Below are 15,956 nucleotides of genomic sequence, written 5' to 3' on the forward strand. Positions count from 1 at the left end.
AAAAAAAAAATAGGAGGCTGGAAAAGATTCTCCCTCCCATTAAAGCCACTCGTTGTTCAGGTGACATTACTGGGGCAACTATCTCTTTAGGTCATTTTCTTGCTAGAGAGGCCCCAAGTCAGAGCCAGGCTCTCTGTTGGGTGTCTAATCTTTTAATTGTCCCAACCCTCATAAAAGCCCTGGAGGTTGTTGTTTTACTGCCATTTTCCAAGTGAAGGCATTGAGGCTCAGGGAGGCAAGGCCACATGTAGGAAGTCACACAGCCCCCTGGGTGATAGAGCCAGAGACATGGGACCAGGTGTGTCTGATATCTGCAATGGAGAAATAGGCCACAGGTATGTGTATCTAGAGCTTTCTGTGTGCTGGGCATTGGGCTGAGCACTGGCTTATGTCAGAGAGTCCAGGAGGAGTGCAGACCTGAGAGTTGGTGGAAGGGGAAGTTGTGATATTGCGGAGGAGACTGCTTTTCTCTGGAGGATGGCAGCTATGACATCTGTGGCTTATAAGTCAAAGTCAAAGGCTGATTTCCTCTTTCTGGCCGTGGTTGGAAACCGGACAGGAAAAAAATAATGTGTCCAGTATGATTTGTACTCTGCAAAATAAGGATATGTACTGGGGTGAAGGTTAAGTCTAGGGGGTAGGTAGTCGGAGAAGATGGAAAATCACTTTGATAAATAGGACAGTGGTACTCTTTGGTGGAGAGGGTGTTTGAGGAGATAAGTTAGGATCAGTGTGATGAGGGAGGTTGGACACGAGGCTTGAAATGGAACTCTAGGCAGGTTTTCCAGGGGCTCTTGGGATGACAAGTGGTGTGGCAGATGCGGGCTGCCCAGATCTATCCTTGTCCAGGAGGTAGGTCTCAGGGGTAGTGTTGAGTTGGAGAGACTGGGCCAGGACCACATATTGAGAGCCATGGCACTGGTGCTGGCTATGTATTTACTTGCGCAGATAAATCCTCAGCTCTCCACCCCACTCCAGTAATACTCCCAGGACTGCTTCAGGGTACCCTGGCTCTCAGGCCGATGCTCCAGGGAAGATGTGTCTTTCTCCTTCCTGCACTGGGCACCTAACAACTGGGCTCCTGACAATGGAGGCACCTAACTTTTCTGTTGGCTTGGTGTACTAGGCCATCAAGATGCTACTGGACCCAGGAACAAGGGATCTGATCTCAGCTGAGGTATGAAGCTATGGAGGACAACCACCAAATCCTGGCCAGTGAACTACCCTGCATTAAACACCCATCCTGCATGGGGCATTGTAATTTATGCTTTACAGGTGCTTCACCTCACCCATAGACCTTGCAAGGGTCTTTCAGTGTGAATATTTTAATTCATACATTTAACAGCTGGGACATTTAGGATTAGAGAGACAAAGATACTTGCTTAAGGTTCCACAACTTGTCAATAGCAGAGGCCGTTTTAACTTGGTTTGTGTGATTCTAAAGATAGTGTCCTCTGTAACTTACCACTTGGCCTGGCAGGGTCAGGCTGGAGAAAAGTATCTAAGCTCGTGGTCTACACACCAGGCCAGGGATCTAGATGGTTGGAATGCGTGAAAGGAAAATCTAAGATTGTGCCCTGTCAGTGAGGGTGATATTGCCCACGGGGGGCAGCAAAAAATAAACAAAAAGCCACAAACAAACAAACAAAAATACTTAGGCATTACTATGGTTTGTAGCCCTATAAAGGGCCAGGGACATAAACACTTATAATGTATATAACATGGGTGGTATTAACAGTTCATGGGGGAAGGGGGTGAACAGAGGAAAAACGTCTGAGTGCCCCTCAGAAAGGCGGTACTAATCAGAAGATTGAGAAATACTGCTTTAGATGCCTAATGGAGGGAGGAGGATACTGCAATTCGGTTTTTACCTGTTCCCCTGAAGGCTCAAATCCCTAGGGGGACATGTCAGTGCTGAATTTTGCTTAATTTTTACCTGGAAGAAAGACTTACTGTACACTGGGAAGAAATATAGTGTTTTCCATTCAAATATTCTGGGCCTTCTCATAGCGGGCATCATCAATATGTCATTCTCTTGTCCACAAACATCTGTCCTAAGGGTCCTCTTCGGCAGCCCTGGGCCGGCTGGCTGCGGAGTTATTAGTGGGTCCAGGGGGCTGGGAAACTGGAGGATTGACAGAGGGTGACAAATATCATTGCAAGTAATTATGAGCCAGTATGTTTTGGGTAGAGGGCAGCAATGATTTAAACCCCTAGGCTCTGGCTACTCAGAGTGTGGTTCTCAGAAGGCAGCATCAACACTGCCTGGGAGCTTGTTAGAACTGAAGTGTCTCAGAGTCCACCCAGCCTTCCTGCGTCAGAAAGTGAAGTTCACAAGACCGCCAGGTGATTTGTTTGCAGGTTAGAGCTTGAGAAGCATGGCTGCAGGCCAGTGGTTCTTAGCCTTGGTCACACATTCGAATCACCTGGACAGATTAAAAACAGTAAGACCCTCAGGCCCCTCTCCGGACTGCTGAGTTGGGGCACTGGCTTCAGCAGGCCTTTGCGGGTATGTGTTTTATAGGGAGTGACCTGATCTGTAGTTTGAATAAATCACTCTGCTGCGGCAAAAGACAATCTGTGAGTTAGTGCGTGGCAGTGGGGCGGGAATAGAAATGAAAGCAAGGACACAGGGAGACCTTCCTCTCCAGGAGAGCAAAACTCAACCAGTGTCTTCTTTACTCATCCCTCCAGGCTTTCCTTCAAGGTAAGAAATAGTTGTCAATTTCTTATCATACACTGTGGCCATCACCTCGCCTGAACTCTGTGATGTTCAGGAGTGTTGTCAGTAATGTCTATTATAAAAGGACCACTTGGCAAGAATGGATTCTCTAGGAACAAGGGAAAAGATAAAGAGGCTGTTGAAGTGGCTTTCCAGGAGAGACATGATGGCAGCTCCAAGGCAGGGGTGGGGCAGAGCAGAAGAGGGAGATGAGAAAAGTTGGATTTGGGGTTCATTTCTGGAAAGCAGTTGCTGATGGGATGCATTAGGTGAGTGGAAGAAAGAGGACCGCTTGACATTTAAACAAAATTTTCTTTTAGTTTCTTAACATGGTTAATTATGTTCTTTTTATTTTTAATCCAGATAACTTTTTCTCTTGTACAGTTATGCAATGCTTTGGATAATTAAACTTTCAGAGCTCGAGGAGTGCCTGAATACTGTGCCCGCATTACTCTTCAGTCTGTGCTGTGACTCAGGCTTATTGTATTTGTGAAATCGAACCTTAATGTTTAATCCTGGTGCTCCTGAATCCCTGAAAATTATGAGGATGCGGATCCGCTTTCTGCTTGTTGAAACTCAGTAGTCACAGGCCTCTTGGGAAAAGCAGGCTTTCTCAACCTTAGCACCCGTGACATGTTGGGCTGCATAATTCTCTGCTGTAGGGGCTATTCTGTACATTGTAGGATGTTCAGTAGCATCCCTAGTCTCTACCCATTAGATGCTCGCAGCCCCTTCCCGGTTGTGACAGCCCAAAGTGTCTCCAGATATTGACAACTAACTTCCAGGGGGTGACGTTGTCCCAAGTTAAAAACCACACAACTAGGGCTGGGAGGAAGACTTAAAGTGTAAATTTTTGTTGTTTAGCACGAGTGGTCCTCAAGGGACCCTCTCTTTCTTTCTTTCAAGGGCTTTAGATCTATGAACTGGCTTATGTCTGGCAACTGATTGAGGGCCTGCCATTCTTTATTTCCAAATCTGATAAGCTTTTCACCACACTACTTACGCAAATCAAGTAAGACCTTAGTAGGGTGATCATCTGTTTTAGTTCTGGGGACATCATAACTACCAAAAGTCAAAGGTCTCTATGGGCCAGACTCTTCTGATAACATTAGGCTCTGCTGCCCATTATGGTAACCGTATCTTCCTTGTCCTTTGTGGCTAAATGTCACCATATGACTCCTGCTGTTCCAGGATCTCATCATCCCCACTGAATTCAGAGATCCCAGTGTGATGACAGCATTTCCCCCTCTCATTTATAATCTTTCGAGACAGCCACCATAGAGCTCATGGATGCTGGGCTTCCTTCCCCAATGTATTTCTCAAAACCTTAGTGAAAGGTGTATCCTCTGAAGCATTCTGGGGAACATAGAGGGTATCTGAACAGGCATTATATAATAAATCCACTTAAGCATATCATTTTCCCTAAGCCTTTGATCCTTTCATCAGTATATCAAGAAGGAAATGAAACTTCAAATTCATTTACTGTAAAGTACCTTTCGCTCCAGGTCAGTAGCCAACAAACCAAACTTTTAGAACCATTCACAGCGCCTCAAACGAATGCACTGATTCCAGAATCTCTGCTTAGTGCAACTAAATCAACTAATTTCAGTGAGTCCAACACTGTTTCTTCTTCTCTGATCCAATCCAACTCAGGGTCTATTCTCATGCACACTGATGAATTCTATCAATATAAATTGACAAAATCTTGCAGTTCTCTTGGTGTGTTGACCTCCTTATGAGTCACACTTTATAGCATACCTCCCAGAGCCTGCTGAAACTTGAGTCTGGTCACAGGTCTAGAAGTAACAAGAGACATGAGGGTAGCTCCTGAAGATCAGCTGTTTCCTGGAAAGCAACTATCTTAAGGGATGTCATAGTAGGTCTTCAGGCTATAGAAGACAAACTTCTTCAGACAGGTGTGGAAGGGCTCTCTACTGAGAAAGGAGACTCAGTAGAATTTAAGGGTTCAAGGTCCCCAGTTGCTTTGGAATCTGCTCACATATCCCCACCCCAAATTTTTAAGTCCTGTTTCTTCTCCATCTGTGTCCTAACCTTAACACAACGAACCCTGCAAAGTTGAGAATTCAACTTGTAATTCAGCCACTCACAGGATTAAATTTCACGTTTGGTTTTCAGAAATCTTGGCCTTTTGGTACAGGATATTCTCATCTTTCAGGACACTCATAAATCCTGAAGCTTATCAGTTTCTTTCCTCACATTTTTCCAGTGCACTTAGAAGCAACCATTCATTCCCAAACTACTTATTTATTTTAACTACAATCTTCCTTGGTGGCAGTTAGTTCAATCAAATGCTTGTCTTTTATTGGCACTTGATTACAGATGTCCACAGGTGAAACTTCAAGTAACTCTTGCATGCCATGATCTACCAGGATCTCCTTTACTATTGCCTCTCTAATTGTATCGGAAAATCAATTCCAGATAACCCAAAACTAATTCAGAAAACCATTCTTAAGGTTCTATTCCCTCTGAACCACTTTTAGTCTCAATTTCTGTATCAGTCAGGGTTCAATCAGGAAAACAACCACTAAGACTGTTACGAAGCATTGGAATTATTCTAGAATTTAGACCTTACACAATTGGGGGCGGTGATGAAAAAGTTTACAGAAAACTCTTGCCTTTGTGCCTGGTTGAAGGTCTATGGTCGATGCAGTTAGTAGGTCCAGGAGTTGGAAAGAAAAGCTAGATTTGAAGCAGGGAACATAGAGGAACCTTGTCTGTTTCTCAGTGCTTTAGGATACAAATGACCTCCTCTCCTCCACCCCACCCCCACCCTCTGACCCTGGATATGGAGAAGCTGGAAGAGGAGGTATAGAGGGAGCAGGAGTGGCCTTGGGCCCAGCTGCTGCCCTACTCCAGCAATGTGAGCCAATACACGTGAGAGAAGTGAACCGCAGAACGGACGGGCAGCAGTCAGAGGGGGGAGTGTTGCAGCATGGGTGAAAAACGTAAAGGGGTTAAGCAAGAAAAGAAAGACTTATACACAGACAACGTGTGATGGTTGCCAGTGGAGGGAAAGGGGCTGGGGAGAGGTGGAAGAGGATATGGGGGGACAGATGGTGATGGAGAGGGGCTTGACTTGGGAAAAAAAATAAAATGAAAGTTATTAGCAAGGAAAGAAATTAGTGAACTGTAGCAGGGCACCCTGACCTACTTTAGACCTTACTGGCTGCAGCTTTGTTTTGGAGGTTGAACTATCATGCAAATTTCTCTTTTGTCCAACCATCTATCACCCACAACCAGACAGGAAAGGGAATTCTGGGAAATGCAGTTCTAATTTAGCTAAATTTACACTGTAGAAAGCTGCCGTAGAGGGGGTTGGATCTGAGATTGATTTTGGAAATTGTGCTAACAGCAGGTGTTGTATTTGATTTGATAGATGAGGGACAGGAATACTTATACATTGTTTTGTTTGAACAAATTTAAAAAAATTCAAATTCCTGATTCCTTTTTAGGAATAAAACAGGCTCATTACTCTTTACAGATTATTTCTGATTTGTAAAAATCACCTCCCCCTCCCCCACATGTTTTTGTAACCCCCGTATTCCCACATTCAGTCTTGGCTGCCATAATCAGACAGAAAGCAGGACGTTTTCTTCCATCTGCAGGGGGAACTTTAACTGCTTCAAGCATGTCAAATAAATGCATCAATTTTTTTGAGCATTGTCAGGACTGTTGGTTATGCTCTCCTTTTTCATTCAGATTGCATTCTCGCTTGTAGCTGTATAGCGACTGAGGTAATTAACCTTTCATAGCTCTGGGAGCGCCTGAACACTGGCCACGTAGGTTGCCATTATCCTCAGGGCACCCTTCAGGGCACTGTGACTCCCTGACTAATTCAGGGTCGACGTTGAGTTCCTATCTTCAGGAATCTGACCTACCCCCTGCTTGCTGAGCTTTTTCCTCCAGTGACAGCCAGGTCACCCTGTTTTCCTGATTCCCTTCTCTCTTCCTCAGCCTTTTGGCCTGCCTTTCCTTTGGTTGTTTCTCTAGTATTGCATCCCCAGGACCCTGCCTTTTATTTCTCTCTCTTTTGCTTTCCAAGAAGGATAAATTCCACTCTCTCAGAGAATGGTAACACTCTGCTGGCTTGCAATCTACATAATAGCACCTGCTATGTTTTGAGCAACTACCATATGCCATGTACTTTACTAACATTTTGTTTTTAAAAAACCTATAATCTTTAGTAAGAAGCTCTTGATGTGGATGTGAATTATCCCAGCTTTCAAATGAGGAAACTAATGCTAAGTAAAGTTCAGCATTTTCCTTGAGCCATTTAGTAAGTGAGTGGGACTTATAAGCATTGTCATAACTATGGTTTCCTGCTGACTAAAGATCCAGCTCAGCTCAGATCTCCTCACCCTCAGACTTAAATATCTGATGATATGCTGAAAAGAAACATAATTGCAAACTTAATGCATGTAGATCCAGTATTATTAGTCTCACCAATTATTCCGCCACTCCAACCCCCAGCTTCATCCGACGTATACATTCCCCCTTTGCTATTCCTTATTATTTTCAAGGTAACAGTCTCCAAAAGTTTCCAGATTCGGAACATCTTTGGGCATCCATCTCCTGCACTGTCCATATCTGGTTGCTCACCACGTCTTCCAGGGCCGGGGTCAGAGGTACAATGACTCTGTATCACGGTGGCGCCTGATGGTGTCTCCTCGCCCCTCCTTGTGCTCCTGTCACCGCCCTGTCATTTCACAGTTGGCTCTCCGCTCTGCTGCCAAGATTACCTTCTGAAGAAGAAAATCAATCGGGTCCTGTCAGTTTGCTTTCCAAGCTCTCTTGACTTCATTTTGCCTGCAGACTAAATTTCGGTCTCCTTGGTGTGCCACCCAGTGCCCTTGACAAGTGGCCCAGCCTATCCTGCGGTCAGCTATTTTTCACACATATACAAGATAAACATGCTGCCCAGATGCAGAAATTACAAACATTTCAAAACTTGCCTGGATTCATTTTGATGTTTTATCACATATTTTCCCAATCAATGGATATTAAAAAAAAAATAGCACAACTATTAGCACATGGAGCTGCATTTTTATGTTTGGTAGGAGAGGGATTCTTACAACATAAATATTGGGAACCAATTAGATTTTTATGAAATATTTCTTCCAGATTTTAGAGTTTAATTATTTCAAGTAACTTTCTTAGCCAAAGCTGTTAGAAGGGTATGGACTTGAAGTTTGGAGATGTACCTGGACTGATAAATTTGGTTTTACAAGGGATGAATGGGAGGATTGTATGGTAGGCTGGTGGAGGGATACTAACTTTAAGACCCATAAAAAGCAAGGAAAATTTTTGTTCTTTCTCAAAATTCAAATGAAGTAATTTTCAAGTGCTCTTGGCTTTTTTCATAGTCTCCAATAAGGGAGTAAAGACAGAGTTAGAGAAAAAAAAATGTCATTTAGCAATACTGTAATGTCACGCTATGTGACTGTCTCCTATTAAGACAAAAGGGAAGATGAGAACTATTCTCCATTCTAAAGAAGCCACTGGTTCTTTGGCAGCATCCTTGAGGACACCGTCTGGGTGGCTCTGTGAGGTCGGTCACCCACCTGGGAAGTAGCATGGGAGGTGAGAGACAGTGGGCTGTGCTTCAAACAGATCCAGGCTGGAATCCTAGGCATGCTATCTGACCTTGAGCAAATCAAAGCTCTAAGACTCTATTTTTTTTTTTTTCTGTTCTTCAAGTGGGAGTAAAATACATATTTAAAGTTTTGGTGAGGTTTACATGAACTAAGATTGATCTGCAGGGAACTTACACAGACTCATTTGTTTTTCCATAGTATCATGCTTCCAAATATCTTCTATAGCTTCTATATCTTTCCTGCTTCAAACTCTGACTGGAAGCGTCCCTATAGCTGATTCAGTCCACTTGGTTTTGGATACAGACACTCAAAGATGTCCTATTGGTTGTCTGTAGTTACATCAGAAAGGACTTGTATGACCAGGACACTGTGTTTCCTTTTTCTAGTATTGATTTCATTCCTAGTGATGAAGAAATCAGACACCAGTCAAATAATATGGAGAGAGAAAATTGGCTGCACATCACAAACATTCAAGAGCCTTCTCAATGCCAGGGCTGTGTCGGGAGCTGGCGGATAAGCATGGCCTTTACCTGAGGTGCTCACAGCCGGGTGGAGATGCAGACCTAACCCAAGATAGGTCAGACAGGTTAGTCTGGATTAACAGGTGCAGACCCAGAGGAAGGAAGGCTGTGTTTTGCCTGAGGACAAAATTGAGTGTCATCTAAAGTCCATGGCACTGTGTGTGGGGAGGCCAGTCCACTGATGCACCACGCATTAATTCAACACAAATTGGTGGGGCAACAAACAGTGTATGTCAGGTAACTGCCGTACAATTCTACTAGATCTGAGAACAGGAGACATTACCAGATAATGTATAGTCACAGAGTGGGGAGAGGAGTAAGATGCAGAGGAAAATAACAATAATAAAAAGCAATAGTTTTCTCTTAAAAGAGATGTGCACAGAAGCAGAAGCCACTTTTTTCGCTGTGAAGCAAACCAGACAACCTCTGAGTAGCTGGGATGGGGCTCTGTTCCCCACAGCAACCCCTCTGTTATTTGGTCCCATTTCTTTTCTAACAGCCAGGGGCGCAGATACAGGTCTACTTTTTTGCCCTCTCCCTACTTCCCTGCTTGCTCTTCCATTCTACACACAACTCCTTCCTAACCGTCCTCTTTCCCTCCTGGGTTCTGGCCAGAGGGAGCATCTGCTTAGGGCCAGTAGAGGCTCCACTCCTTGGAATTCTTGCTGGGGGCCCACAGGAATGAGGTAATGACCAGTCTGCACTCTCACATCCAGGCAAGCAAAACATGGAGGAGGCAGAGGGTGGGGGGTGGGGTGCACAGAGAGTAGCCTGGGAAGAGATGGCTGCCCACAGCGCCCCCTGGGCCAAGGTTGCATCTCTGCCTGTGTCACAGAAGTGGAACTCCGTTTGGAGATCAAGTCTGAGAATGTTTTATAAAGCTACACATGTGTTCTTATGATGTGCAGGTAGAGCTGAGAATCACAGGAGTTCATTCTATTTTGTATAGAGTTCATCAAAAAGTTATTTTTGTGAGCTACTGCTAGGGAAAGCTGACAACCCTGTTCCTATCATATACTGAAGAGTTAAGCTTAAAGATTGTAAATGGCTAAAAAAATTGTGATTTTAAAATACAAAATATTAAAATAATTCTTGATATGTCCCCTTCTAAGTCTGGGGAAACTTATGGGAGCAGCTGGGAGGTCTCCTGCTAAGATTTCTTGGTCTGGAAGGGTGGGCAGGATATTGTGGCCCAGGTGTAAAATTGTTTTTCTAATTGTGGCAGTGTCTGGATTTCAAACATTAACTTTTGTCTAATAATAATAATAATAATGGATGACATTTTAAAACTCCTACTGTGTGCCAAATGCCCTGCTAGATTTGACTAGTTCTCTTATTACCTCTAAACCCCACAACAGCCCTGGTAGAGTGTTAAATGGCTTCTACTTGACAGGTGAAGGAACCAAGGACTAAGTGATAAAGCTAGGATTCCAAAATGAATATCTCTGATTCCAGAGTCCAGAATCTGAGCTCTTGAGAGCACGAAGCTGGGTGGAGAGGGTTGGCCAGTCATGAAATTAAAGCCAGGGTGTGTGAATATATAGACTAAAGATATGAGGTTGGCAGTAAGGAGGGTAGAACAAGTGGATGGGAAGTGGGCAGGTTGATTACTGAGACAAAATATGATTGTGTTTGGCCATTTCCCTCCTCCCATTTAAGACCCCGCTCCATTTGGCAGAGATGGTTTGTCTGGAGGTGAGCCTCAGCCTGTGCGCCAATGAGGACACTCAGTAAGGAGGAGTTGACTCGGACAGTATTACTGCATTCCTCCAAGACACCAGTGGTCTGCCACGTGGTAGACAGACTTTCTACTTTCCCTGGCCCACCAGGAGTTTTCTCAAAAGTCCTCTTGGAGCTCCTGAGCTTGCTAAGCAACCACTTATACTTCATTAGATTTTTCTTAAGCACTACCATATGCCAGAAAGTTTGCTAAACACGGGATTATGTCAGTGGGTCCAGGAGGAAAGGTGTCCTAGGAGATGGTAGAGGGAAAAGTGTTGTTTGAGGATGGAAGGTGTTCTGTGTGATGGAAGGCGGCAGTTTGCCCTGGGCATGCTCCATGGGGGCTGGATTGGTAGCCAAGCCATGTAGTCAGCTACCTGTTTAAAAAGAGTGTTCACAAGAGCGCCAGTCTACCGTCCAGCACCAGGCAGGCAGATAATCATGGAAATATGCTTGGCAGCTGAAAGTAAAAGGCTGGGGGGCTGGCTGTGCCAAATTCAACTAAGTTGAATGTGGCTAAGGAATTGGCTAAAATGAAGGCCATAGCCGTATTCTCCAGGCTCCTTTGAGACTGGGAATGGCGGCTCACACCTGTGTCAGTGGGCTTTTTCGGAGCTGTAGGGAGGGCTAGCACCCTGTTTTTGCTTGGCAGTTGTGTACGGCTTTCCCTAGAGAAGCCCTCTAGGCCTTTCCCATCTAAAGACTACCCCTGGTGTTAAAGATCTTTGCTAGCATTGCCAAGGAAAAGCATTCTGCAGCTCCTTGAGCTAGGCCATGCTGCTGCCACGTTTTCAGACTGGAGGATTTACTGGGCTGGGCAGTATCCTAGATAGCATATCTGCTAGGCCTGTTTGAATGCTGGGAAGATAGCAAATAGTGAAATTAAACTACCCAAAGAATATGTTGTTCAAATGATCAAAATCGGAGCTGAACAGTAGAATCATCTGGCATATATATGTACTTACATGCATTCCTTGGCCCTACTGCCGGAGACTTAGTTGTCCTACGTTGGGATACTATCATAATTTTTTAAAAGATCTCCCAATTGATTTTAATATACAACCAGACTTGAGAATCACTGGCCACGTTAAGCCACTTCTTCTAGAATTAGACCCCAGGCCAAGCATTTGCTCTTTATTTTCTAAGAACATGTTCCAAAGAGAAACCAGGATGGAGTGGAGAAGCAGGACAGGGTAAGGAAGCCAGGCAAAGGTGGCATTTCAGGGCAAGTCCCAGCCTCATCCTGATCCCACAGGAAGTTCCAGGAACATAAATTAAATCCCCAGAGCTTGGCCTTGAGGGAAAGGAGTAAGGTCTCCCCTACTTCCACTTGAGTCAGCCATTGGCTTCAAACACATCAGAGAGAAATAGTACAAGCTCTCTGCCACTTCCTGCACTCTGGACAGGTGAAGTGATCCCTGTGCTCAAGGTCAGTCATCTGATGAAGGTCATAGGTGAGTGCAGTTAGCAGGAAAAACTCTCAGAAGCTAGGGCTCTGAGCTTCTAGAAGGGATTGGACGGAGGTTTTAATGGGGGCACTAACAGTTTTCATACACTAAATAAGGGGATGTAATTGCTATTTCTTGGTCTGCCTTAGTTGTTAGTGGTCTGTGTGAAGACATTGGGAGTCCATTACATTAATATAAAGTTTCTGCTTCAAGGACTTAAAAAGAGATTTAATTAATAGCAATACTGAGCAAGTGTCAAGAACTGGAGGTTCTGAGATTTCTTTCCCCCTATTTTCAAACTAATAAGTTAGCCTGAGAGTTTCATGCATGCTAGCAGAAGAGGTGAGAACCCTGAGTCACAAACAAAGTGTTTAATTACAATAAGAGCAGTAGCTAGAGTACCAGTATTTTCCTGCAATGGTTTCCTGAGCCCAGATTCCCACAGGGCAGTGTAAAGTGTTATGTGACAGCTGCACGTGCCGTGAGTTGGTTGCATTACAGAGAGGAACCCTGGGCTTAGAGAACCTGAGTCTTTTATAAGGGACAGTAAGCTAAACTTCCATTTGCTCCAGAGGGAGACACTCTTTGGTTTTCTAAAACTGCTTACTATGCAAACATTCTTGAAAAAATAGTTTGGTACAAAGGCAGTCAGTGACTGCTTGCAAGACATGCAGCAACATGTGGGACCTCTGGAGAACTGCCTCCCAACAGCAGGTAGGCGCAGGGGGACCTTCGGTATCTTCTTCCTTCAGTTCTAGCTCTGACTGTCAAGTATTTTTTGAGAAAATCCTCTCCCTAATCACATTTGTAGGTTTTTAAATGTCTGGTAACCTCGATTTTCAGCTCTTATAAGCTGCCCACCATCCCACTTGCCTTTGTTGTTAATTACAAATATTACTACTTCATGACATAATGACAGGCAGTCTACATGACCTCTTTTGGTGTCCAGATCTAAAAACTAAGTAGGGTGTTCTAAATAAGCTCTAGGGATCCTTCCAGATATAAAGTTTGAAATCTTAAACATATATGAGATATTTGGGAGCATAGTAATTTTAGTAATAGTAATAGGAAAAGAAAAAAAATACATTAATGCCCACAAGAATAACTTGATTTCATTTAAAGCCATCATAATATTGAACAATGTATCTGTTATTCATGTTATAAATGAAGAAATGGAGATTCAGAGAAGTGGCCTGTTGACGATCACAGTTACCAAGAAATAGTGTTCCCAGGATTTGAACCCAAATCCATTTGAATCCAGAGGTCTCTTTCTCCAGTTACCACATCCTGATGCTGTACTGGGAGACTGTCCAATACAAGACAGCATCCTGGTGATGCTGCCTGAAGTTAATGGCTTCAGTAATGTAGAAAACTGTTTCTTTCCTCCATTTTTTATGACAGGAAATTTTGAAAGACTAAATTTTACCATAGACTGTATTGTGTTATATTGAGGTACCATTATTCCAATTTCTTTACTGAAGCCTACCAAAGGAGCCAGAGTTGTTTTAACAGAATTATTGGAAATAAAGTATAACATCCTGCCATGTGTATATAAGCCCTGGGCCAATCTCCTTTCTACTACCCACCATCACCCACGCTATATACACACATGTGTACAGTAATACAAAACCAAACTTATTTTTTGGCCCAGAAACACCGTTGTTCTCAAAGTCTATGGCCTTGGAATGACCCTGCCTTAAAAAAGTTGCTTAACATGAAAAAGTGCAGAGTGTTGAAATAGGACTTTAAAATTATATAACTCTAGTTGGCTCCCAACTTTGAAAGCATGAGAATATCTTTTTTAACATCAGAAAATTGCAACTCCACATGATATCTGTACTTTCTTGTATTTTATTCATTGAAAAATACATGAATAAAACCAGTATGCATTCAGTAAAGCTTTGAAATGAGTTTGTATTTTCTTCATCTCAACAGCATCTATAGCCATCTGGAAAATAATCACTCATATATGTGTGAGAAATGGATAACTTTTGGGAGTCTGGGCCAACTGTTAAGGGCCTTAGGGGACACAGCAAGACGATTGAAATGCATTCTGTAGGCAAGGAGGAATCAAAAGGGTTTTGAAGCAAACAGGCAAAATTTGATGGATTACCTTTTCTGAAAGATAATTTTAGCAGTAGTGTGGGGAGCCAAATAGTATATGAAAAGATCAGTAGAAGGTCAGTCATGAGATAGAAGATGACATCAGGAGCCTCACTGATGCAGAGATACCTCTGATCACAGCGCAGGAGGACTCGGTGACCAGCTAAATGGGGGGCATGCCAGAACAGTCATGGTCAGGAATATTTCTACACACAGACACACACAAGAGTGAGGTGCGTGGTACAACCAGATGATGTCCATTAGGCAACTGTACATATGGGTCTAAACTGAGCAATACAAGCTACAGCTACAGAGAGCAGGAAACCATTTCCCTGGGGAATCTTGGTTTCATTCTCAGTGCAAGGGTTTATTCTTGATCCATCTGGAGAAGAGAACAAACTTGCTCTTCACTTGTACCCATCGTGACCCTTGTTGAAATAGGTGAAATTTCTGGGGATTCTCTATGTTACTCCAAATACAACTTCTGCCCCATCCCCCGCCCCCAGGCGACGAGACTGAAGGGCTGCAGGAGGGGTGATTTTAGTTTCAGCGTTTAGTTTGGATTCTCTTAGAAGCAGAGACTGAGATAAGAATTCTAATACACACAGGTTATTTAGAAATTTCAGGAAAAAAGGAAAGAAGAGCAACTAATAAGTGGTGATATTAAGTGAGCAACACAGTGAGAGATTGGAGCTTAATCCCACAAGGACCATCTCAAAAATGAGGCAAAATACATGCATGCCAAGGGATGAGGCAACTAGGGTAGCTATATGCCAATTTCCAAGAGTTATTGGTGGAGGGATACTTTAGAGGTTTTAATTTCTCTGCATTTCTTGCCTGCCAGAAACTTAGGTTTGAGAGGTCTATTGTGTTTTCAAAACAACAACAACAACAAAAAACCCCCAGGTAACAGGAGGCAGATGTATTGGCAGCTGGAGTCATCTGGAACCCACCAAAAGGCCTGAAAGCTGTGGGCGGACACCGCCCGTGTTCGCTGCTCCCAGTCCTGAGGGAAAAGCCCACATACACAGGCAGCGGGACAGCACCTCTACACCTCTAAGAGCGTAACTAATGACATCAACAGGAAGCATAGAAACAATGCTCTCTCAATTGAACAGCAAGGGAAAATGTCTTCAAAGCCCAACTTATTGGACCAATGTGTTCAGAGCAAGCAGAAATAGACACCAGGGAAATACCAATCTGGAAAAGAGGTAAGATGTGTTAGAGCTGAATTGTTCTGGATCCTGAGTGCTCTTTTTAGCAAAATCTGTTTAACCAGTGCCTTTTGTAGTATCAGTAGTTTAGATCAGAGGAGGACAAATTTTCTGTAAAGGGCCACGTAATATTTTAGATCTTGTGGATCGTATAGTCATAACCATCCAACTGCCATTATTGTACAAGACAGGCATGGCTGGGTTTCAGTAAAACTGTACTTATAGATACAAATTTGCATTTCATATAATTTTGATTAAGGATAAAATATTAATCTTTAATTATTTTTCAACCATTTAAAAATGTAAAAACTTTTTAACTTTAGGTTATACAAAAACAAGTGGTAGGTCAGATTTGGCTCATGGCCTATAGTTTGCTGACTCCCACAAAAAGTGGTATAATAACTTTTGGTTTTGCCTTATACCCAGTCTTCAAAATTACAAACATTCATCTCTTCCTTTCTCTCACCCCAGTCCTTGACTCACACAATCCCTAAGGACTATCTTGAGTGTTTACCTCAGCTGTATCTTTATATCTCCACTATTATGGAGTCATTTTAAAAAAAAATTTATTTTATTTTTAGAGAGGTGGGAGGGAAAGAGAAAGAGAGGGG

The sequence above is a fragment of the Pteronotus mesoamericanus genome, unplaced genomic scaffold (assembly GCF_021234165.1).
Source record: "Pteronotus mesoamericanus isolate MK-2021 breed Mesoamerican mustached bat unplaced genomic scaffold, CSHL_Meso_final scaffold_85, whole genome shotgun sequence".
Taxonomy (NCBI): Eukaryota; Metazoa; Chordata; class Mammalia; order Chiroptera; family Mormoopidae; genus Pteronotus; species Pteronotus mesoamericanus.